Source organism: Pholcus phalangioides, unplaced genomic scaffold (genome assembly GCF_987345545.1).
Source record: "Pholcus phalangioides strain wild (caught in Gottingen) unplaced genomic scaffold, Ppha-v1.0 ptg000004l_1, whole genome shotgun sequence".
Lineage (NCBI taxonomy): Eukaryota > Metazoa > Arthropoda > Arachnida > Araneae > Pholcidae > Pholcus > Pholcus phalangioides.
In genome coordinates, this window is record NW_028301597.1 from 22420538 (window position 1) to 22444559 (window position 24022).

Below are 24022 nucleotides of genomic sequence, written 5' to 3' on the forward strand. Positions count from 1 at the left end.
CAACAGCACTTTTCAAAACAGTACGTGCTTACTTGGTAAAAAACCCGTGAGTGTCCAGATTTCCTGAGACATCTGGTCACCTTAGTTATGAATATACAGCCAACGCCGCTTAATGTGATCACATCGGGACTCTGGGTCCTATAACTATAATCTAATGATAACTATATCCAAAACGTCTCATTTGCTAGTACGTCGGCCATACATCCGTTCGGTGAGAACAGGACGTATGGTAAATTGGTATTGGTAAAATGGGACACCTTTGCTTTTCTTTCCCACATAATTTGTTGCAAAATGTTTGAATCTTATTTATTATCATTTTTTTTAAATTCTAAAACACGATTTTCCCTTCCCCCCCCCCCCCCCCCCGTTTGAGCTAAAATTCTGCATTTTTGTTATTCAGGGATTGTGAGGTGTTAGAATGAAACCATCTAATGTATATCATGAATTACATTTTTTTTTAAATGTACAATACGTTTCACCGATCCGTTCAGAAAATCTCTCGGAAAAAAAAATTGAATCCGGTCAGCAGAAAGAAGCTGATCAAGAACTAAAGAAAAAGGGTTTTTTTCGTCATACATTTGTTTTCTCCATAAGAAGGCCATTGCAAAAGCAGCTCCACACGTATATGGATCACAGCGAATATTACGGACTGATTACGACATTGAGTACGGAAATTTTTGTCAACTGGGAGAGAGGAGAGAAAGCATCCTACATGGTCTTACAGCCTGATAATGATAACTAGAGCCTGGATTATATGCAAATGCATATGCAAATATGCATTTGCATATTTGGGCCTTTTTTAGCATTAATGCATATAAATGCATAAAATCAAAGAATTTTCAGTATAAGTGCATATTTTTGAAGGTTTATTTAAGCTCACTCATTTTTTTTATAATTTTCCAAATAAACATTGTTCATAATATTTTCATAACATCGATTTTTTCCCCGCATGTGAAATTTAGTGAATTAATACATATTTATAAAGTATTTTACGACTACCAACTGTTTTATTGTAAGGCTATTTCTAGAGATGTGTCAAAAGGTTAAATTTTTTTTAGAAATAGTGTCGAGATTCTTTTCTTACTGCTATTTTCGTTATTGAGCAGCTACAACAAACTGAAAACTAAAAAATGCCTGAATAAAAAATATGTAGAATTATTTGCATATGCTGTATATATATATATATATATATATATGAGGGGATATTTTTTGTAAATGAAATACATATGCACTAATAAGTAGAAAACGCATTTTAAAAACACATTCGCGTTTTTTGCATGGCGGATTTTTTCAATGCATATTTTCTTTTTTTAATGCATATTTTCACTTCTTTTAATGCATATTTTCACTTTTTTTTAATGCATATTTTCACTTTTTTTATACATATTTCAGAATTTTTGACTTTTTCAAAATTTCTAATGCATATTCTGGGATGTTTAATGCATATTTTCAGTGCATATTTTGGAATTTTCAGTGCACATTTTGTATTTTCAGTGCACATTTTGTATTTTTAGTGCACATTTTGTATTTTCAGTGCACATTTTGTATTTTCAGTGCACATTTTGTATTTTCAGTGCACATTTTGTATTTTAAGTGCATATTTTTGCATTTTTAAGTGCATATTTTTGCATTTTCAAGTGCATATTTTTGCATTTTCAAGTGCATATTTCGCCACTTTTTAGAGCATATAATCCGGTCTCTAATGATAACTTACACGAAAAAAAAAAATTTGGTTAATCTTAGCTTCAGAATCCGCAGGAAAAACTTTCGACGGGGAAAGAAATTGATAACATTAACTTAAGTTCTGATAACTACAAACGAATTTATTTCCCCGATGTTATGATGTTGGTCCGTTCCGTTCTTCACAAAAGTGATAGCAATACTCAAATGATAACATAATCTGCGATTTCAACGAGCGGCGTCGACAATACATGTGATAAATTTAAATGATAATTTATCTTTATGTTTATTTGTATCTACATGTTGAATTTATCTCTATATAAAATGAGAATTTTCGAGCCTGGAGGTGCCGTGCGAAATATTCTGAAGTGATTGTGTGTCTCTCTCTAAAGACATTCAGCACTTTATGACAAGATGATGAAGAGAACCACTTGAAGTTAAATGACCGCTTTCATACTTTGTATGAAGGAAATTAAAATGTATCTTTCTTTTTAACCACCGAATTAACCACATTATATGCCATGAGTTCAAATAGCAGCTGCGTACGTGTCATATCCGCACGACATCGCTTTCAATATGATTTCCGCCTAGTGGTGATAATGATTGACAAAACAGAGATGCGGATGTTATCGGTGTTGGGATCTTCTGATTCGTACAGACATGTTGTGGATGCCCGTATGGTAGATAATCGTTGAAAGGAACCCCGAGGCCATAAACTAATGATGACGAAGAAATTATTATTATTTTTCTCTTTTTTTTATCGTTGCTCTTTTCTGTTTGTTATTATTATGTACCAGAATATTGAAGAGGAAAAAGTATTTTTGTTCTCGTGTACTTCTGAGCCTTTTGCATATGTAACATTGTTGAAAAAGACAGTTTTATTCTTTTACCTTTCTCTTACTGACAAATGCATACGTGACGACACGACGCGCTTTTTTATGTGCACATAATGTCACGTACGCATTCCATCACATCACGCAGCTCTTTTGAATACACATCAAAAATACTTTCCCTGTGTAATTTAATTGCTCTGATAAGATTAAGTGGAGAACACATAATGAACATTAAGCCTCAAAACAGTATTTAAATTTCGAGAAATAATGCGTACATGACAGAGATTTCCAAGATTATGATTTATGATTATAATTTTTGATGTCCAGAGAAAGAATACTCGAATTTCTCTTATTTTCTAATTAATTCATGAAAATAACATGTGTCCTTTTATTTTCATCCAGTGAGTCAAGAAATAAACATTTCTAAGAAAATTAAATCATCGAGAAAAATCGATTTATTACCCCATAAAACAAATTTTATAACAATACAGTCGAATCCCGTTATAACGAACTCCAAGAGACCGAAGAAATCACTTCGTTAAAACGAAATTTCGTTATAAAGGAATTCTAGGTTTTTTGCATTATTCCTATGTAAATTTATCTCAGGGATAAGAAAAGTGTTCGTTAAAACGAGATTTTCGCGATAACGGTATTCGTTAAAACGAGATTTTCGCTATAACGGTATTCGTTAAAACGGGATTCGACTGTATAATTATGGTATTTAGTACCAAATAAAAACGTTGGAATTACTGTATTTTAAGGTGTATAAGGAACCCCCTGCGCCCTGATTATTTGGACTTGGAGAAAGTTTGGAAAAAAGTTCATAAATTTTCATAAAAAACCCCCTCCTATTTTTGGGACAAAATTTTTGGGGAAAAGGGGCTATTAATACGCGTTGAAATACGGTATTCACCACTAGTCTTTTACGGTCTGTCGCTACTATATTTTAATGCTTTGTGTCAATATTATGTGATAAAAATTCGAAACAATTTTTTTTTCTTTTAAAAAATGTTAGATATTCATTCTGCTTTAATGCATTTTCTCCTTATTATGAAATGTCAATAAATCATCTCGTCATCTTTTTCCTGCTTATTTACCTAGACCCTTTATTCCCCACTTGAGGATTGATTAAAATCATATTGCCACCCCCCCCCCCCGTGGAGCATGGGGGGACGACGACAATATAATTTTTAAAGAGGGCATTTTGATTTGATTTTTCAGTCGAAACAATCAGGATTTATGGGAAATTCATTTTTGTTAAAAAAATAATAATTTCTCAGAATTAAGGAAAAATTCCTATTCAGTGGGGGAAAATAATTTCTCAGAATCAAGGACGAAATCATTATTTGATGAGGAAATAATTCAAGAAAATGCATATTTAATGAGAAAAAAGGATCTCTCTCAGAGAGAGAATAAATAAAAAATCTCCAATAATATAAAGCTTCCCAATTGACTCGAAGCCCTTGTGCTTCGTTGGGTCCACCTGTTAAGACACCACTGGTGAATAGAGACACCACAATATATGACTTATTGGGCATTGGGCTTCATGGAAATTATTTTTTGACCTGAACTGTCTCAAAGGTTGAACACTTTAGACCAGGTAGATAGATTTTTGGCTTCCTTCACGTGGGTAGGAGATCTATTTTCAAATAATAAAAACTACAGTAAAACCTCCCTCAATAAACACTCCCATATAGCCGACACCTCCCAGTAACGGACGTTTTTTTCATTCCGTCGGTGGGTCTCAATGTATTTTGTTATTCATTAACGGACACTCCTCGTTAGCGGACAAAATTTTCTGTTACAGGGGGTGTCCGTTATTGAGGGGCATCTGGATTTTACAAGATGCTTAGGGGATAAATGTCATATTATCAAGATTAATATCTCTTGGTTTGTAATTCATTAATTTGGGATAAAAATAAATGATATTAATAAGGAAGGAAAAGTCCCTGAACTTTTACGTTAGTTGCACGCTTGGGAATGAGATAAAAAATTTTAAATATCTCACGGCATCTCCTGGTTTGATCTAAAGCACGTCGATAGCACAGTGAAAATATCATCCTGCGCTATTCAAAATTATGATAATATCTCTACGTTCGATACGTTGCAATTTATCCTCAAGATATTTTTCAGCATCCTAGATTGCGACACACACATTATTAAAGATTTACTGACATACAGCATGCCCAAAAAGTCCTTACCCTTTAGCTTTTTTTTTCTCAACCGTAGGTTGTATAAACAGGCTTTCAATTAAAAAAAGTGTGTAAATAAGTGCCTATTTTAGAATTATAATTTATTTTATATAAAACCGTATATGTACGAGATAAGAACTTTAATTTTTTATACGGTCCCCCGTACACTAATTTTTAATCAAAAAGTTGTTGCTCTGCCTCTCATTAGCAACGCTAAAAAAAACTCCATTTATATAAGTGCAATATTCGTTGAGATATTGCTGATTGGAAATTAAGGGGACATCTGGGAAGTTAGAAAGCATTAATAAACTATGCAAAGAAAATATGCAAAAGAAAATGAAACTGTGCAAAATTAAAGAGCTAATAACTACGTAAAAAAAAAAAAAAAACTTGAGAAACACAATTTTTTCCCAAGTTTTTGTTCTTGATAATACACTGTTCTTTTTCCTCATTTTCAGAGGTTTTCAAATTGAAATACCTCGTCACCTAACATATGCATTTAAAAATAATGAATTTTTTATGGCATGAGAAGAGATAGGGCAACAACTTTCTTATTGGAAAAGGGGATAGCAGGGCAAACCGTATTGGAAATTAAATTTTGCATCTCATATATTGCTTCTAGTGAAAGAAATGACATCTAAAGTTGACATGTTGGTTTGATACTTTTTTTATTGGAAGTATGCGTCTCTATAACCTACGGTTGAGAAGAAAAAAGTCCTGGAAAGGACTTCCTGGACAGATTCATACCATCACAAGTGTTCAAAAACCACATCTTTTGAAAAGGAGTGTATTACGGATGCTGTAGATTTTATTAAAGCCACCTTAAAACTGTCTGAAACAAAATGAGCTTCCGAAACCGGAATTCAAATTATGTAAGATTGATCTTTATTGAATTTGTCCTTTTCCTTCAGTTCATAATGATTAAAATTCTTTCAGCTTCTCTGCGAAAACAAAAAACTGTTATTTCCGAGCACTGTGAATCTACGACTCCAACAAAACGTTAGCTATTTACGGAAATCTACCCAAAGCTACACGCTTGATCTTATTGTAGGATAAACACAATCGAAGGAATTCAACAAACAGAAAGATCGATTATCTTCTTTGTTCTTTATCGTTTTTCTTGTTGATTTCGATTCACATACGGTAGTTGAAAGTGCGGTGAGCGTTTTCAACAACATTACAAGACAAAAAAAAATAAATAATAATAAATACGTATACAGTATTCCGCTTAGAAACGGACACGCAATGCAAATAACATTGCAAAGTTCATGAGAAATCTATTCCCCAAGAATTTTTCTGTTGGTATTCGGTGTTGTTGTTGTCGTCGCAAGCTTTGAAGCGTGTTGTTGAAGCTGGAGTATTCTTTTCTTTTTATTGCATTATTTCCATTACAATTTTTTCTACTTTGAGTAAATGTGAATAAGAGCAAGCGCATTATTATTTTCTAAGTGCAAAACACACACACACACACACACACACAAATAAACAAATAAGTGCTAGTATAATACCTGAACATGTTGGAAAATGAAAGACCAGAGCCTACTCCCCCGGAAGTTTCACACATGCTCTTTGTATTTCACTTCAACATGAGTTTGATTTTACTTTTCTCTTTTTTCTCAAAGACTTTTTTTTCCCCTCGATAAGCTAACAATTGTTTTAGTTAATGGTGATTCTTTTGACATGACAGTGAAAAGAAAACACATAGTAAAAAACGAAGAAGAAAGGACCGATTCTCTTTATAAGCAATTGCGTTCTCTTCTTTTCAACGCGTGACGTTATTATGATTCATTGCTGGGTAATTACCTCTTTTACTACTGATTCTATAGTAATATTTTCCACTACCGCTTATTTCAAGGCGGATTTCTCTTTAACGAGATTTCAATGGCAGAAAAAAATAAAATAAATAAGTAGAAGCCTTTTTTTGTTGCAAGTGAAAGCAGGTGTTGAGTTTTAGAAATTGCATGATAATCTGCTAGGTTTATATTGCTAATATGTATAATATTATAGATAAATGATATGGAATGGTTGTTTCTTGTTTTATTTGATATTGATTATGTATTCAACCGGTTTTGACGAGAGGTGGATAAGAATACGAAATGAATCAGTCTTTTCCCTGAAAAATTTAAATATTATTTGTTGCATTTCAAAGTCTGGGATTATTTTTAAGGATTTTATCCAGAATTTCTATCACATGGATAATCTTTTCAAATTACAATTTTACGAAATTCAGCTGGTATTCCGTAATTAGTTATCTATCGAAAAAAGTCTTAGTTTTTTCAGAAAAAGAGTTTAGCGTAAATGTTTTTAAAATTTACAAAACAAATTTTTCTTAACTTTTTCAATGCATAATTTTTTTATGAATTTTTTTGCAGTTTCAATTTTTAAGGGATGTCACGACCCCTAAAGATAAATTTTTCAGGTATGACTTTGAAAAATACTTAATTTTTCGCACACCAAATGAAAAAAATTACATCAATCCGTCAAATTTTTCTTTTAAAATGGAAGAGAAAAGGAATGAAATATAGTATAAATGTATACAAGAAAATAACACTTTAAACGCAATTTTCTCATATTGCAGTTTTTGAGCTTGTCCCTAATATTAAAAATAAAAATTTGCGCCAAAAAAAATGCACCAAAATTTCTGAAATTTTGTAGGAATATATAATGAAATGAATCTCTAACTTGAATATCTGACCATTTTTTAGAATTTCATAAACTTTTAAAATTAGGAAAACAATTTCAAAAAAGTCTTAATTAAACAATTTTTAAATACTTCCCATTGGTCAATCATTAAATTGGAGAATCATTTTACTAATATATGTTGAATTAAACATTTCTGCAAAATTTCAGAATTTTTAGTTCAGTAGATTTTTTTATTTTAATCCTACCGAAGAGTTGTAAAAACTTCAGAAACTCAATCTGAGAAAATCGCTTCAAAGTTTGTTTCTTGAATACTTTTACACTGCAATTCGTTGCTTCTTTTATTTTGCAAGAACTAATCAACCGATTGACATGAATTTTTTCTGCAATTAAATGAAATAGTTTTTAGATATTTTTGAAAAATCTACATTTTGAAGCCTCGCAGGTCGTGACAGCCCTTAAAGTTTCATTCCCAAAAAATGTTAAATAACGCAAATACTATAAATTTCTGTAAGTTTTTACTGCATTTAGTCCTTTTAATCACATGGTTTCAGTAAAAGAATGTAATGAATGAAATGTTCAACACATCCCGGAAATTTCGCCCCTGACGTTTCGTTCCAGACATTTCACCTGCCCTGACCGTATGAGGGATCAAGTAAGAGACTGACTGTGTGAGTGACCAATTGATTGGGTGGAGTGATCGTATGAGTGACCAAAGGGTGCGCGACTGACTGTATGAGTGAGGGAGTGACCGTATTTGTAATCAAGTTAGTGACCGTATGGGTGACCACACTCACTTGATCTCTCATACGATCACTTACTGGCACTCACTCATACGGTAACATACTGTCATTCAATCATACGGTTACTCAGCCACTCACTCGGTCACTGATATGGTCACTCAGCCACTCACTCGGTCACTGATATGGTCACTCAGCCACTCACTCGGTCACTGATATGGTCACTCAGCCACTCACTCGGTCACTGATTCGGTCACTCAGTCACTCACTCATGCTGTCACTTACTTGATCACTCACCACTCACTAAGTACTTACATGGTCAGGGTAGGAGAAATGGCCTGGGCGAATTGTTAGGGACGAAATGTTGGAAACGAAATTTCCGTAAATTATTCTATAATTTCCGACAATTTCCAAAATTATCTGTTTGGTTTGTGACATAAGCGGATACGAGCTCTTCGAACGAGAGGGAGTTATATAGTGAACGGAGGAGGGGAGAGTTGTTCACCTCCACCCACCCACGTCAATAATACAAATTTTCTGGTGAATATGGGGTGATCGCCCCCCTACGCCCTCCTCCCATAACCGCCTATGCCTGATGAACAGGCTAGATTTGATCAACGGTGGAACTTTACAGCGCACACACATGCATTAGCATAAACTTTCCTCTTCTCAACGATATATTACATGAGTATTTTAGCCAGACCACATTTTAAACAAAAATTAGTCAACTTTTTGCAACGCATTTTGCATTTTTATCAATTATTAAGATTTAAAAAGAACTGTTTAAAAATTCATTTCTCTTCTTGTTCGTTTTGATAGCTTAAAAATATTAAAAATTGTAAGAGATGAAAATTTGCAGCATTTCGTTGCATCTAACTTTGTACATGTACCCCAAAAGCGAATTCTTCATCAAAATTAATTCTATAAACATTAACCCTCAATGGTTCAGTATATAATTGAATATACATGGTAAATATATGGTCAGCAAAAAAATCGATTGTACCAATTTCTTTTCTCAATTTTTTTGTTATTTTAGAAAGTAAATTTTTCATTGTCATTTCAGTACATGACGCGTCTGTAATGTAAGCACAATACTTTTTCGCCTAAAAAGTATTGATTTCTTGTCTGTGTCATTTTTTCAGGGCTGCTGAAATTTTAGGTGTTTAAAATTTTATAAAATCGCACCAAACAGTGTGGGAATTTGAAATAAAATTCAATGCAACAACTATTCCATTTTGCTAAGCAAGATTTTATCGGTTTATAAATAAACTACTACTAACCGTACATACGCCTCGTACACATTCCTCTACGGAATTTCCAACGAAGCAGCACACGCCGGAATGAATATTCTGAGTGTATATGTGGCCCTAACGTATTTATGTTGTCGAGCTGCGCTTGTTCCGTTTTCATGCTGCCATCTGTCTTCCATTTTCTGAAGTAAAAATGGAAATGCTTGAAATTTCATGTAATGTCAGTACCGTGTTGTAGGTCTGTCTGCTCTCTGCGGAAAGAATTTTTCAAATGGGAGACAGGCTCGCATTCGTGCCTCGAAGCTGAAAAACCACAGAAAATCAACTTCAGCCGACCAGCACTGTGCCATCAACGGGGTTTGAGCCTGGATCCTCAGGACGACAGTCCAGCATGATTCCCACACGTCTGCACAGCGGCTGGTTTATAAATAAACTAAAAAAAGAAAGGCAAACTGTATATATTATGCTTGATTTTTAAACCATTTTAGCTGATCAAAATAAATCCAATCTAATTAATAAAATTGCTACGTTGATGTGTAGTTTCAATGAAAAAAGTGCAAACAGCACCAACTGACATCCGTTTTTGTGTATGTACATATAAATAAATAAATATATATATATATATAAACAACATACGTTTTTATAAGGTTGACCTACAGAAGATTAAGGAAACAATTCATGTAAAATCTAAAAAAATAATAATAATAAAGTTACCAAGAAAAAAAATTATATTACAATAATATGCATCAAATGAATGTGAGTGGTATAGGTTCATTCAAATAGAATCAGTTTCCCAAATGCAATAAATATAAGACCACCTTCAATCTTACAAATAAAACCTACCTATAAAGAATAGTTATTATAGGAGTTATATTTATAGAATTTGTTTTATTACCCTCGCAATGATTCTTTCAAGTGTTGCAACTGGGTTTTTTATCAGGAAATAGTTAGAGACTTTCTCTTAAGATCAGTATAAACTCTCACCTAGGAAATAACATCGAAGGAACTCTACTATTTTAATGTAAAACAATACATCTTTACGGATGGGATATAACTCACTATGTATAGCATTGAAGAATGGGGAATCGAAAAACAAAGAGATTTTTTTTATTATTGTCTCTGTATTGTTCGTAAATTCAATCTATTGGGAGTGAAATAAGAGAAAACGGAGATCTCACCGTAACGTGCCAACTGTTCAACCATGTCTCCGATTCATTAAAACTGTGTTGTTAAATCGCATCACGCCCTTGGTGGAATTTCATCTCCTTACTTTTATATTTTATTTCTTTTCTTAAGGTAGGCAACATGCCGGCAAATTTATGGACAAGAAACAATTTTCCTCAATGAAATCAATCAGTGGAACCAGTTCAGTTTAAGAATAAGAGAGATATTTATGATCAGTAGAAAAAAAAGTTGGTTTTAATTGAATATGCTGTGCCTAATTAATGGAACAAATTGACGAAAGCCAGAAAGAAGCCACAAATGTTTCCCCTCATATTTTATTTGCTTCCTACTACAAAAACCGACTTAACTGAGAGTTCATTTCCTTAAAACTTTATTTCTTAAATAATATACAAAAAAAATTCATGTCTTTTCGCATTCATGTGGTTCACTGTATTTTTGCATTCATGTCTTTGACTGTGTTTTCGCATTCATGTCTGACTGTCTTTTCGCATTCATGTCTGTCTTTTCATATTCATGTCTTTGACTGTATTTTCGCATTCATGTCTGTATTTTCGCATTCATGTCTGTATTTTTGCATTCATGTCTGTATTTTCGCATATCATGTCTGTCTTTTCATATTCATGTCGATCACTGTATTTTCGCATTCATGTCTTTGACTATATTTTCGCATTCATGTCTTTGACTGTCTTTCGCATTCATCTGGACCTGTAAAAGAAGAATAGACAGACCTTCATGAGACTAAAAAACTACTCTTCTTGTACACCTTATCTGTCATTAATAAATCAATGAATTGTGCTGCGTGAAATACGAGATGTTCTACGAATAGTGCCAAAGGAATAAAGGAATAAACCCCAAAAAGGAATAAAATTAATTAATAATTTATTTATTTATTTCCGAAAAGGGGTATTTATTATTCAATGTAAGGGGTCTCCTACCTTTTAACATGGTGAAAAACTATGCTCCAGTAGAAATATCATTAAAAATAATGTTTAATCATTGATTTATTCAAAATTTAGTACACATATTTTTGATTTCATATGCCATCAAAACAATTTTCATATTTGTTCAATACTTATTTTCTGGTAAATTAAAAAAAAAAGTTATTAAAGCCTTGAGTGCCTGACAAAATAGCCTGACATCAATGTAATTGAATAAAAACTAATGAAAAATAAAGGAAACGCTAGAGATCATAAAATGAAAAAAAAGATTTGAGATCCATTCATAAATACTTGGATTATGAAAAAAGTACTTAGTTTTTTTTGTTGAATTTTAAAATTTAAAATTTAATTTTATAAATAAGATTGAGTCGATATAATATTTCAATCCTTTTTGGTCATTTTATGAACGAAGTGAACAGCTGTCTTTACTTTGAATCAATTTTTATTCAATTACATCGATTTCTTGCTACGTATTTTATCATGCATGTAAGGTGTTAATAATGTTGTTTGTCTTTGAAAATTTGTAAAAAATTAAGTATTGGAGATATACCAAACTTTTGTACTGGCAAAGGATCATATATATGCGTACCAAATTTCGAATAAACTAATGGTTATTTACTACTATCATTATACAGTCGACCTTCAATATAACGGCCCCCATTCATCCCGTTGAAAACCGACGTTATATTGGGAAAGTCATTATATCGAAAGTAAAGCATATGTGATAGTCTTCCTCTGAAACATTTGGGACTTATCCTACCGGTCGTTGGGTAAGTCCGCTATAACGTGGGGTTGTTATAACGTGCGTCTACTGTATTTCTATTTTTATTCATTATCGTTTTCGTCTTTTTATTCTACTTTTCATAATGTGGTAGACGAAGGGTTAAGGCAATTTCCATCATGCATAGTTCACATCAACAAATCACACAGCATTTTCTTCGGTCGTCATCGAAATGATTATATTGTTGACGAAAATGGATACGATAGGTTTTTAACGATCCATTATCTTCTTGATAGAGGGTAACTTTTTGTCTGAAATCCGTTGTCACTTTTATGTCACCGTATCTGGAATTATCTTCTTTGCTTACCGAGAATTCTCCTAGTTTTATATTTCAGTTGCGATGTTACGGGCCAAAAACCCCTTGAAATAATTTCGCAGTAGTGTTTCACGGGAAAGTAGAATGTCAGCCTTGTCACGATACCGTCAATCACAATTGATCATATTCAGCAGATTCAAAGTTAAAACAAGTATGGTTGTTGACCTACTGCTCGGTCGCGCAGAAATTTTCTCATGAATTTTTTTATCATTTCTAAAAATATATTTCTAGTATTTTTGAAAAAATTTTGTTTTTGGTTTTATATATTTTTTTATATTAGAATTTCTCCACATTTATATCCATAATATATTTATTAAATTACATATCATGTACTGTGATGGCTGGGGCTAACTAGCCCATTAAGTGTAAGTTAAAAGGCAGCTCGAATTATATAACACGTGCTGCACTTGCATAAATGAAGGTTCAGTTTACACGATACACTAATACCGACACATAGACCTCTTCGGAGATGAGACGTTAGTTTGACTTACATGAGAACAAAAGGGTGAAATGAATGAAAAACATACAACAGTTTGTCTCAAAATAGAACCTTACGACAAGGATTCTCAAACTTTTTCCCACCCAAGGCGCCTCTCTCCCCATTCATTGCTTATCCGCGAGATCCGCCTGCTCCATAGAGCTTTTTAATAAAAAATATTTTTGAAAAACCTTTGTCACGGTCACCGCTCCGTGGTGAACCTGAAAAAGATTGGAGGCGCACCAGGACGCCTCGGAGCACATTTTGAGAACTCCAGCCTTGGGCTATTTTCATTAATTTATTTTGTCTTTTTACATGATTTTTATGCACTCTAATGGATTATTACTACAGTTGACTAATTTAATTTAAACATTGTCCAGCTTGCATTTTTTTTCTAGATTTTTTTAAAACTTGAGGATCATAAGAAATTCTGAGTGCATGTCCACCCCACACTGACTAGTATAGGTGAATTATGGCCAGAAAACCCTCTAATATGATATCCTGGAGAAAATAAATCGTTTGAAATGACAATGAAATGAACGCATCACTGATGAATCCCTTTTTTGAATTAGAAAATTAAAATAAAAGTAAAAAAGTGTTAAACTCTGTAACAGGACATACAGGGTGTCCTGTAAGTCCTAATTCAGTATGGTTCTAATTTAAAAAATGCTGAAAATGTCTTCAGAAATCCCTGTGTACCGATTCCGAGGGCGGAAATACAGTGTGTCCTAATGTGAAAAAATATAAATTTTTATACGGTGTCTATGTACTCTAACTTTCAATTAGAAAGTTGCTGCGCTGTCTCTCTTGAAGTGAAGAAAAAAGTTTCTGAGTGCAATATTTGCTGAGATATTTGAATTCAAAATCAGAGAAAAAAAGAGGAAAGAACATCAAAGACTAACATGCAAAGCTTTATTTCCCCTCATTTATGCTTATCTTTCCCAACCTTTCTCCGATTTTAAAATCAAATATCTCAACGAATATTACACTTGGAGACGTGGAATGTTTTCTTTAGCCTCAGAAAAGACAGGGCAACAATTAAATATTGGAAGTTGGAGGACGGGGAGCCGCATAAAAATTCCGTTTCTTTATTTTATGACACACTACATTTTTCACTCTTGAAACTGGTAGAGAGGGATTTCTGAATACATTTTGAGCATTTTTTTTTAATTAGAACCATACCTCTACGACGAACGGTTGATGAGATAATGGCCGAAATAGTATTCACAAGACACCCTGTATACAATTCAGGACTACAACTGTGAATTGGGCTCTCTGGAATTTCAAATGCCCGAGAAGATGCTCTCAAACATGTTACAGCGATCATTTCAAGAAGTTCACTGGAGTTAACTGAATGGGAAATTTCATCAGACAGATAAAAATGGAATATTTCGAGATTTACATCTGCCAGAGGATTAAGAAAACTTTTACGACGATTTAGTAAATCATTTACATGATTTATTAAATTATGCATTGTAAACACATCGTAAAATGAGATTTACGAACCCTCGTAAGAGATTGCTTAACAGGTGAAAGCTGTCTGTAGTATCTTTAAGAATTTTTATTTTCAGTTCTTGCATCAATATGTATGTTACATAAATACGACCTTGACTCTGCAATAATGATAGTAATAAAAGGAATGAGAGCCAGAAACGAAAAAAAAAATAATGGCAATCAAAAATCCTAGATTAAGTGGAAAAGTGAGAAGAATGTGTGAGAGGAGAGAGAGAGAGAGAGAGAGAGAGAGAGAGTTTGACCTCAAAGAAGAGCTCTTCAACAATAAAATCCCGAAAAGATGAGAAAAAATAAAACCAGCTCCTCTAACAGGAAGTTGATAAAAAGCACCTGTGGTCAAGGTCGACAGTAAGTCACGTCTGACCAGGCATAAAGAGTAAGATGAGATAGAAATGTGTTTTTATCTATTTATTTATTTTATCTTTTTTAATTTAAAGATTCGGGCGCATCTTTTCGGAGCTGTCATCTCATTACCCGCTAACTTCCCCTCTCTTTATTTGTTAAAGGGAGCGAAACGGTCAGCGGGAGAGACTCGTTTTTCGATTCTACCTGATTTGACGTCAAAGCGTATTCACGACCATATCAACTGATGAAGAACATTTATACGATATTATCATAGATAAAATATATAAAACACTACCTGTTGACCTGATAATAGCCGACAGTTTTGGCCCTCTCGAGGAAGTATTGCAGTTAGTGGGATTTCCTATTAGTTTGGTTCTAAATATGAAGCTACGCTCCCTTGACGCCGATATCAAGTACCGAAGTGTTGGTTCTGGTGAAAAATGATTTTTATAGTCATGATATTAATCTCTGGTTGAAATAGGTTCAACATGTTTTATTTTACCTTCTACGGCTCACCCTCATAAAAACACATATTTACCTTTTTTTACAAAAACGGATGTTCATTGGTGCTATTAGCACGCTTTTAATTGAAACAATATTGAAACAACACTGCAATCGCATTATTAAAAGTGGATTTTTTACTTGGCTAAAATGGTTAATTAAGGGTAAAATACACAATTTGTTTTGACGCTACTATGAATATGCCGTGAAGCTACTTTCTGTGTAGTATACAGTAGTATATACACACTGTGTAGTAGAATTGGCTGTTCGGTAAGCCACGTTACAATATGCAACAACCAACTGAATTTTGTTAATTAACTAATAAATTATAATTTTCGTTGCGAATAAATACTTAAAATGCATTTTATGGAGGTACTAACAACTCTTATATAGAAGAGGTCAAAACTACAGCATAAACTTTGTCATGACCGATAATAATGCTACCTCTTAATACAACGATAACGCCTCTACAACGATATTTTTTCTTTGTCTGCAAAGTATCGTTACATTGAGGTTTCGTCGTACTTGGAACTAACTATGCGAAATATTAATGCCTCCATAATTCTTGAAATTTCTTCTATTTATTCGTTAAATTAAAATTTCAATATGTGGAAGGAAATTTTCATTTCTTAAAATTTTAAACTTGAATAATAATAATAACAATATAGCAGCTATATAATTAAATCAAATTAAAATTTCAAATTAAAATTTTTTGAGAAGTAAAGGTTTTTATCTGAACTACTACCCCCTTTACTCTAAATCAGAAGTTTACAACGTATGAGCTCTCACGGAACACCTTAATAGTTACGAGGCTATTCCATGAAACCCAAATTTTTTTTAAATATTTTTCTCACACACGGGGTATCCATTAAGTTTTGTGATTCGAGAAATCCCACTCCTGGCAAATAAAAAATAATTTCAAAGAAACAATCGTTTTTTACGACTTAATACGAGAATTTCTCGTTAAATATGGGCTTCATGGTCACCGTATGATTTCCAGTCAAAATATAAAATAATATTTATGGCGTCCATACCGTCGCATGGAGTTTGAACCAGCCTCTTGTTTAAAAATTCAATATTAAAAAAATAAAAATCCAAAAAAGAATTTTAACAACAAACAGAAGGTATATAAGGAAGGTTATACAACGCCCAGAACTATCAACATATATATCAACCAGGTCCATCTCAACAGCATGTTAGCCCCCCCCCCCCTCCCCTACATATTTGACACAACTAATATTAATTGCTATGAAAGGTCCTCAGAGTTCCCTCATGCTTCAAGGGGCCACAAGATATGAGCAACAAGTCCATTATTGTCCCTCACAGTAACAAATAATGTCCATTAGATCAGAATCAAAGCTTTTTTTAACATCAAAATAATTTCATTTTCTGTCAAAAAAAATAATAATCAACAAGAAAATTTCGACGAGCTTCTTGTCATCATTTATAATTCACTAATTAAATCACCATCACTTTCAATATTTTCTTTTGATTCTTCGATATGAACGTGAAAAAAATAATTCTCGAATACAATCAATTACTAAAGAAGAAAAGAAAGAAATTCTATTTTGTAAGAATGAAAATTTATTATATCTATAAAGTAATGTACATTTCAATTTCTCTCTCTTCTATCACTGTGTAAATTGCTTTTTTATTTCCCATATCTATCCATTTGTTATCAGAAATATTTCTATTCATGTCAATTTCTTTGAGAAAAATGTAAGAAAAATTACAGGAAAAAGAAAATTGACACAATCAAACTCTTCCGGCAGCGCATCTTTCATCATCAATCCAAAAAAATATCCACAATTCTTTTTCTTCTTTTCCCAATCGCAGAAATTCGTATCTTTGAAGTATGAGAAAATGCAGCAGTCATTCATTCATTCATTCATTTATTCATTCGTTCATTCATAAGCACCTACAATGAAAATAATATAAAAAAATCCAATAATTTCAGATCTTATTGATGTCAATAAAATTAATTGACGATACGATCTTTACCTCTTCGATCGGGCTTCTGACTGTCAAAAATACAATATAAAAAGATATATATGTATGTATGTACGTATGTCTTAAAACATTTTTGATCATCTTTCCGCGTAGATATGAAATTATTAGATTAAAACTTACGATTTTCTCATTTCTTGAAAGGATAATCCGTCATTAAAATATCTGATAATTTACTACAAAGTTTTCAATAGCACTTTCATGGTATAAAATAACACTATACGTACATTAAAACGGTAATCTTCATCGAAAATAAAAAGAATACTAGGGATCAAGGAAAATTCTGCTTCAACAAAATACTTTCAAATTGTAGAATTAACTCTTTTTTTAATTTTCCATAATAATTACTGTTTTTGAATACATCCTATGTATTTTTTCGTGAGATATTTTGCCTTATATTATGGAAGAGTTTCATTGAAATTCTCTCTCTCACTCGCGTAATTGTTAAATAACAGTTCTTATAAATCAATAAAAAAAATTTAAGAATTACTTACAAGATTTAATTATTTATTGGCCGAATATAAATGAAATACTTCAACTCAAAATTTATTTAATTTTTGTTAAAATGAATTTTTTCTTAGTAACATTTTACAATATTTAACAATGTTTAGAATTTTTGAAGAAAAGCATTACTTATACACAGTACAATATGAATACTTTCAAAAAATTAAAACTTGTTTTTATCAAATCATTATAATTAAATGACAAGCAGAATATTCTTAAAGAATCGAAAAGCTCAAAAAAAAATTTAAGAATGTGTTGCAATTAGAAAAAATGGTTCTTTAAATAATAAAGATAATTTTATTATTGCTTTTAAAATGGTTCAGAACTTTACTATTTCCAAAATTTGTTTCGAAATTTTATTGTTTTCAAAACATTTCATAATTTCATTGTTTTATTAATTTATTATACATTATTATTATTATTATTATTACACTGTTATTATTATTATTACACTGTTATTTCACGAATATTATTAATATTTATTAATTAATATTAATAATATTCATTTATATTATTAATATTTCAGAATTTTATTATTTTCAAAAAAATTTTGAATATAAAATTAATTTAATAAGAATTTTTTATAATATTCGTAACAATACAAAAAACTGAAAATACTTATTTTTTAGTTTATTTGTTGGTTATATTATAACACTAGTAATTGTATCCATTCAAAAGTTAATATATAAAATACTATTTTTCATTAATGACATTAGCCCTGTTTATTACAAAATCTCATTAAAGTCGAATTACATAAACCAATTTTCATTGATTCGATTTCTAATTTCAAATATTATGTGCTAATTTTAAAACGCGTCTGCTACGTATTAATGAGTCGGTACATTAATATTGTTGAAGGTGAATATAGACGAAGCTCGTGAAGAAAAGTAAACTTAAAAGTTGGGGGGGGGGGGGAAGTACAGCCGCGAGACCTCTAATGCAAAATAACAGCAAATTACCCGCAATCTTTGCGCTTCTTTTGCTTTATGAGTCAATGAACAATGGATACAATGACTCCACATAGAATCGTTTTCTCCTCTCTGCCTTTGCTCAAAAGAGAGAGATACCTCCATGCAAACAGCTGAAAAAAGCGGAACTAAATAAATAACACGTAAATGATGATTCAGAGCACCCTTTTTTCCTCTCCAACACTCATTATGTTCATTAAAAAAAGAGTTTATTTGTCTGGCTGTCTCGAGCATTTTTTACTACATCAATTTTGTCTGGTTCCTTCGCGAACTGTACCTGATTATGTGATGTCCGAAATGATTTCGTGCAAAATGGAAATTATACACGAAAGAAATCCGTGTACATGGAATAAGCAAGTTCAGCGGTTTTCACGGGAGATAAAAGTTAAACAAATCTCGACCTGAATATATTAGTTCAAACTCATCTAGTTATGTACCTTGATGTCAGAAAATTGATGTCTACTGACCTTTCATAATCAAATTACCCTCGTAACCGTAACCCGAAAGGGGAAAAATTCCAGTTCATTTTTCAGATCTAAGAGTCAATCTTTATCGAACTTAATTTCAATTCAAATCGTTATTGCATAAAATTTCTATTTCGATATGAAAAAAATTAATAAATTTATTTTTTTTAATCTCTCAGGAATTCTCAAAAAACAAATTGAAACCTGATACATCACAAACAATCCGTAAAAATGGAATCAACAAGATTTAATCTCTGTTAAGTTCAATTCAGATACTATAAAAAGTGTTATATATGACACAACAGTTGATAACCAATAATCTTCGAGATAAATCTTAAATTTAACCTCCTCCATTGAATACCCATAAAAATTCAATCAAGAAAATTAATCTATTTTTTTCTGATGAAGATATCATTTCAATTTAGATACCATAGAGTGTTATATGATACAAAAGTTGATAACCAACAATGTTCGAGATAAATCTTTCAATTAAGCACTGAGAAGACATCGTATTTTCAGCACCTTTTTTTTATAATCCAAAATAAGTCAACGTTTTTTAAATCGAATAACATCATTTATGAAATAGAAGACGGAAGAAGTCCAATAAATGTTTCTATTTAATTCAAAGCACGTAATTATCAGCAGAGAAAAAAAAATTATTCCAATAATAAATGGGTTATATGATAGTTATAAGAAACCGAATCAATTATCCAAGATAAGGTATGTAATAATTTGAAATACTATATCTGTGTCTAATTGGGGAAAAAGAAGAGGTCATCAAAACAGATGCCTGTTAGGTCAAGTAAAATATATATATATAAAAAAGACGTATAGAAAAGGAAAAAATAAGATAAAATAAAATCACTTCAGTGATGATCGGCGATCCATAAACTCTTGTCTCTACCATTTTTAAGTGTAACTCCACCTCTTGTCCTTTACACAGAAAATGATATATAGAAACATTTACACAGAACAAAAAGGAATCTTCTTTCGTTGAGTTGCAATAAGAAAAGAAATTCCGTTATGTTATAAAAACACCGTTAAGAAAATTTTCTTTCTGTTATTGTGCTCGAATCTTTTTGGAATTGACCTTTTTCTTTTTAAGACCTTTTTTTTTTTTTTCTTATACAAGAACAAGAAATAAAAATTTCTTTTGTATTGTTCATCTTGAAAATACTTAATTTTTCTTTTATTTTCTTTTCTTTCTCCTCGAAGAAATGAATGGTTGGTCTACTTGTGATCGAAGTGTATGCGGGTGGTTGAAGGGTTTCCTTTTCTTATTTTCTTCAACAGCACGCATAACAGCAATGGATGGAACAGTAAGTAGGTATGATGAGATAAGGAGCGGAAATGTTCTGTAGCGTGTTAAACAAAATCGCGTGAAAGAAGAGTTATATACTTTAAAGGTTTGGGTCGTTGAACTATTCCATCCTCGCATGTCTTCACTATTTTATTTTTTATTTATTTTTTTTTTTTCCAGCCATATACTCCTCTTTTTTTTTTTTTTTTTTCTGAAGGTCTAATTTAATGCTTAACGGCCTTGGAATGTTACTTTAACCAGGAAATGTTACAGCGGCATAACGGGGGTATCCCCATGAAATTAGATTTTTTTCCTCTCCCGATATGTACTATAGAAACCAGTGGTTTGTAATGAGAAACTCATTCGTCGTTTATGGTTACGTTGGTTGGTTTAATTGGATGATTCTATACTTTACCCGTCTTCTCTGATTCCTTCCCGTTTTCTTTTTCTAATAAGGATCTAATCAATGATGATTTCCTAACATGTGTAACCTTGCGCTTTTCTTTTTCTTTTGACTGGTTTTTCCGATCAGATGGTTTAAATTTGTCCAGGTTGGCTAAAATGTTATGTGTAAATGATGATTGAAGTTGTGGGGGAATGATCCGTTTAAGTATGTTAGTTCAGGTTTCATTAGAGCTGGGAATCAATAAAAATTTATGAATTTTACAAAAAAAATTGTAATCGATCAATCGACTGATTAATTGAATTTTGATCTAAAATTCTTCGTAACTATATAATATTAACTGATGCTATAAAAATATATTTTATTCATTTCTCTCTTTCTCACGCACCTATTCATTAGATCTAAACAAATACAAGAATAGATTTAGAAATTAACCCTGAAATACTCAATTTTTTTTTTCGAGCTGAATTTTTTTCAAAATTTATGGCACTTATTGGAAGTGAGAAAAATCATATGAAAAACTATTTAGAATTGCACTGCTTTTACAGGGCCTTATTGAAGACGTGCGAAGTCTCAAAAATCGCACATAACATTAATGTATTGAAGTAATATTACGTTCCACATAAATAATCAGTCATAAATGATCACTCACTTATACGTTTCCCTTAGTTATATGACGATTGTCTGCGAATTTTCTGCGATTTTCTGTAAATGTGAGCATTTACATTGTATACTATCAGTATAATCAATATTACAGATATATTTTTTTATCAATATACACAAAATAAATAAATATATATATATATATACAAATATATATCTTTAAATACACTCATGCAATAATGTACAAAAAAAAATCCATATTAACATTGGGCAAGGATTGTGACGATTATGTATGCATACTTAAAATGGTAAATTCCAAGAAGTCAATTTCTTGCGATATATAAATATTCACATTGCAAGAAATTGATTTCATGGCGATATGTGTTCAACATGATTAGCAAAAGAAGAAAAAGGAAAAAAAAATAATAATAATAAATATAATAACATTTTATTAAGTGTAGGCATGACTGGAGGAATATAAATGTATCAATTAAAACATTGCGAACCCGATTCAGTTTTACCACCAAAAGAAATTTCTTGTAGAAGTTTAGAAGAGATACCTCTAAAATATTTACAACCCTGGGCCCCCGAACTCATTTAGACGGCCCTTAAATTGTTCTTCGTTGCTTCGATTGCATGACCTAATAACACACGGCGATAGTCCTTTTCAATGCATTTATTTCCTTCAAGTTAACTTTTTCAAAACCAAGCCTAGCGTTTCTTTGAGATGAAGCCGATCAGAAAAAATCTATCAAGACGTGCATTAAATCTGTAGCTTCTCTTTTCGTCAATGTTACACAGCATTTGATGCGCAACTTTTTTTTTTATCTATCTTATTAGCGTCTGAAACCGGACATGATTCGCGACCTGGTGGACGTAAGGGAGAAAAAAACACGTCATTCCAAAGTTCGGAAAATTTCCCATGACGCAAATTGCAACTCGTTCGGCACCAGAGAAAATATCATCCGCAACTGAAACCTATAATTATGGGGATGGGACAGTCCACTCCAATATGAAAACTAATTTACACTTTCCATACAGAATTCTCACACCCCACTGGTTCAAAGGCATCCCATGGGATAACAAAAAAGATAGAAAATGGTAGATATTGATGTGGTTTGAAGAGAAGCCTCAAACATATTGTGTATGCACGTATATATTGACTAGTTGGACAACAGGACATCACTGTGATTGTTATTAACTTAAGGTAAGTGTTACAGTACGAGATGTTTCTGGAAAGAGGGTTGAGAAAAAACAGCATATTTGACCGACGAGCTGTAATACGTTCCGAGATGATAGGTTAAAAAATACCCGAATATACAAATATGACAGAAAACCAATATACGCTCTACATGTCTGTTGTGTGTGGTGTATTCATTACGTGGAAATGCCCACCCAAGAAGTATCTCAGGTTTCATTTTCTTGGTCACACGCCGGTGATTCCATAAGTTGATGGCCAGCTACGATACTTGTCTCGTTTTTTACCTTATATGACCGAAACTATAAGGAACTTTATTGGTGTTCAAAGAAAGGAGGAAACCTTGTACACTAATGACTTGTACTCTTGACATTGGTGACGCAACTTTTTTTTTTTTTAAAGGATCTGATTTTCACCACTTTGAGGTTGAATCTTTTAAATTAGCCACTTGAAAATGATCTTCTATCGACTCTGATGATTGTCAAAGTATACGCCGTAAATTGTTGTATGCGAAAAATAGCAGGAAATTGGCTCCTACGATCGCAAATCTTTATTTTATCGGCTTATTTGTGTTTTTTATTTATTTTTGTTGTTTGGAGAATTTCAAATTGCTCCTGATGTTTACTTGAAATGACGTTTTTTTCCTATAATCTATGAGTATTCGGCATTGCACATTCTTATCGTTTACTGTTTATATATATATATGTACCTGAAGTTATTTTATACGTATTATTACTCTTTTTCAAAAAAAAAAAAAAAAGAATGAAGATTATATGTAACCTTTTTCAAATTAAATTGTTTGATAAAAACTAAAACAAATAATTTATTCACGTAAACTATTATTAGATAAATGTCAAACTAAATAGTTACGATTTGATGACAAATTATGAGAAACATTGATAAAAATCTTTAGTGTAAAAAACCCATTAAAAACTTGATAAATTTTACCACAATGACTACCTTAGAAATTGGTGATATTTTTTGGAGGTGTTTACACGTGAAGTTAATTAAAGATACTTGAACATCTTAGCTCTCATTACACTGTACAATACTGAGAAAAATTTTGGAAATCGCTATTTATATATCATTTCCATTTTTGGTTTTATTCTGTGTAATTTCTTTTGCATAATTTTTGCATATTTTTTTCCATAATTTCTGTAATTTTTTTTCTTCAAAATTTC